The sequence below is a fragment of the Anolis sagrei genome, chromosome 5 (genome assembly GCF_037176765.1).
Source record: "Anolis sagrei isolate rAnoSag1 chromosome 5, rAnoSag1.mat, whole genome shotgun sequence".
NCBI lineage: Eukaryota > Metazoa > Chordata > Lepidosauria > Squamata > Dactyloidae > Anolis > Anolis sagrei.
In genome coordinates this window covers 96,015,915-96,019,492 of record NC_090025.1, presented here as the reverse complement: position 1 = coordinate 96,019,492, position 3,578 = coordinate 96,015,915, and positions in this window count along the sequence as shown.

The following is a 3,578-nucleotide window of genomic DNA, read 5'->3' as shown; positions in this document are numbered from 1 at the left end:
TCATCATCCAAGCGTAGTCCAGGTTCGTCATCCATTGTTCCATTCCTATGTTCCATTACCAGATTGCACTCAAACGCCTGCACAATTACTCAAACGCCTGCACAAACATCCAGGTCTTCACCTTTTTGCGGAATACCATTAGAGATGGTGCTAGTCTAATGTCCGTAGGAAGGGCGTTCCACAGTCGAGGAGCCACCACCGAGAAGGCCCTATCTCTCGTCCCCGCCAGCCGAGCTTGAGAAGCAGGCGGGATCGAGAGCAGGTTTTACTCCTTTTATTCTTGTTTATTTTATTCTTGACTAGAAATATAGGACAACGCTGGCTCTTTGGCTTAGAAATGGATATGAGCACCAACCCTCAGAATTGGACACGACTGGACTTAATGTCAGGGGACAACCTTTACCTTTACCTATTCAAATCCAAACCGGGTCTTACACCTATCTCTGCCTGGGTGTTTTGTAAAGATAATTTTTGTTACAAAAGAGGAAAGAACCACTGGAACTTCAACTCAAATATTATTTTGTACGATGAATGGCCCTTAAATTGTCCAAACAGCACAGTTGTCCTTCCCATATAGTTATTCCTACACCAGTACTGTCTATATGTGACTTTCAGTCATTGATAGTCATCATCTTTTATGAGTAGTCCTAGACCTAAATAATAGGCTTGGGTAACTACGGAAAAATTTGGTTCTAAACTCGTTTCGGTTTTAGGGGGGGGGGGGGGCTTGCGTTTCGTTTTTTTTAAAGAATTCCAAAATTTTCCTTTAAAAAAGTTCAAAATATACGAAATTTCGTAAAATTAAGAATCGATTCGTTAATGGCGGACGCGATTGCGCAATATGCTAAAAAACCCTCCAAATGGGACAGGGGGAACTTCTGAAGCTTCCCTCTTCCTCTGTTGTTGACTGTTGGTGTGATAATTTATTTTTTATCACTGATAAAACAAACAACAACTAGAAAACTTGCACCAGACATACGGAAATAATTACGAAACAATTACGAAACAATTTCGAAACAATTTTGAACCAATTATGAAACAATTACGAAACAATACGAAATAAATTGGAAAAATTGTTTCGATTTTTAATTACTCCTCACAGTAGTCCTGCATGGCTCAATATTAGATCGTAAGCTAATTTAAATACGAATTAATAACGAATTACGAAATTAATGAACGAAACCGCCCAAGCCTACTAAATAAGTACCCCTGTGGCAAGATGTGTTGTTAGTCAGCTTACACTCTTATTTATAACTTATTCAGGTTGAGAATCCATACTGAATTCTGAAGATTTTGTAAAATTGATGCAGCATTGATTTGTATCACTATACTTGAGGCATCAGCAGCCATTCAATTCTGATAGATCTTCACAGGATCTCCTGTTTGAGAGATCATGAATATCATAGAGGATTCCTTCCTAAAGACATCTGGTTTCCGGAAGAAAGCTTCGTGTAGGAATGTTCATGCAGAACTTCCTATTTTGGATTTCCAGATTTCCCATGTCATATACGATATAATCAAATCTATAAGGAGCCAGCCTTTTCTAAACAAGCTTGTTGTCCAAAAGCATTTATGGTTCCCTGCTCTTCGCCTCTAGTCTTTCAAATGGTTCCAGAATCTACATATGTTTTACACTAGTCAATGCAAGGACAGAGACGTTACGTTGTTCACAAAGTTATTTACATAAGTGAGAACCTCTATTTGTTTGTTTTTAAAAGCTCTGTTACTTTGTTTTTTCTCTGCATTGTGCGGTCTTGCAAACAGCCTCAAAGTCATAGAATGAAAAACCTATGCAAAATGAAAACAAAAAGAAAACCAGAATACAAAGATCTATATTTTATTTCTAGTCATTTTAGTTTTTCAGGAGACTATTTTATTTATTTATTTATTTATAAATTTATAATTTATAGTATAAATTATACTATATAGTATAAACAGGGGACTCAGGGTGGATTACAATGTACATATACACGGCAAACATTCAGTGCCATAGACACGCAACATATATAGACAGACACAGGGGCAATTTAACATTCCAGCTTTTTCATGAGAGCATTCTGGCCACCAGGGGAGCTGTCCCTTCATCGACCCTTTGTGACACTGATGAAGTACTTCCTCATTCTTTTCATGCTTGCTGGAGATTTTTATTTATTTATTTATTTTATTTATTTCGAGCATTTCTCCTGCGTCCTTCTCAACCCCCAAAGGGGGACTCAGGGCGGCTTACAAAAGGCACAATTTGATGCCAGCAATACACATAGTAAGATAAAATACATAGCAGCACAATTATAAATAGTGAAAACAATCCAATTATACAATAACAACTAATAAAAACCAATCTAGTGATCAACGTTCGCCAAGTTCAAAATCCGTAAATTCATTCCACATTGTCATAATCCTATCCAACTCTCGTCGTCATTGTCCTTTGTCTGTCTGCCAGATTACCCAAAGGCCTGGTCCCATATCCATGTTTTTAGTTTCCTTCTGAAAGAGAGGAGGGATGTCGATGACCTAATTTCCCCGGGGAGCGAATTTCACAGGCGAGGGGCCACCACTGAGAAGGCCCTGCTCCTTGTCCCCACCAACCTCACTTGTGATAAAGGTGGGGCCGAGAGCAGGGCCTCCCCAGAGGATCTTAAACTCCGAGGCGGGACATACATTATGGTCTCGTAAATTAGTTAAATTTGCCTACCCACATAAGCGATACGTAAATTTCCTACTTGACAGATGCAACTGTCTTTCGGGCTGCAAAGGTGGACAGCAAGCTACACAAATTGGTCGGAAGCTCACTCTGACCTGGGCTGGCTTCGAACTCATGACATTTCAGTCAGTAGTGATCTTAATGCAGCTGACTCCCAACGAGTCCTGGACATGCCTTGTTCTTGGCTCAATATGCCCTATTGTTTGGGTAAAAGGCAAAGGCCAGAAGGCCAGAGCTTAAGAAAAAAAGGGGAATAGAAATGAAATGAGTAAACATAGATAATAAATAAAACACTTGTGCTTTTAACTGCGTAAGATAGAGATAAACAACTGGTCTTTTTCACCAAAACTTCATTTCCATTTGTTTACATGAGTAGAACCTTTATCTTTTCAACAGCTTTAGTATAATTCTGACTGGCAGAGTTTTTCCATGCTCTTAAGCATAGATTTTTCCCAGTCATGATAAGTTGAGGTTCTTCTAACTGGAGATGGGGAACATTGAAATAACCTTAAGCATGAGATTTATGCATTCTGCCACTGAGATAAGTCCCTTCGGTTAACATCAAGTGAGAGCTTGGAAAAGTTGTATTTGGAAGACAGCTCCTTAAATCCTTCATCCATCATGATCCAAAAAGCCTTTCCACAAAGCATGTTCCTCAGCTGGCAAATATCCACTCTCCTAATGTTAGTTATGATACATATATTTTCTGAGGGTGTTTGTTTGTTTCCAGGAGTTTCTCATGGATGTTTTGGGGCAGACTAAATAGAGTTAAATCAGTGTCTCTCAACCTTCATAATGCCGCGACCCCTTAATACAGTTCCTCATGTTGTGGTGACCCCCAGCCATAACATTATTTTCAGAGCTGTAATTTTGCTAC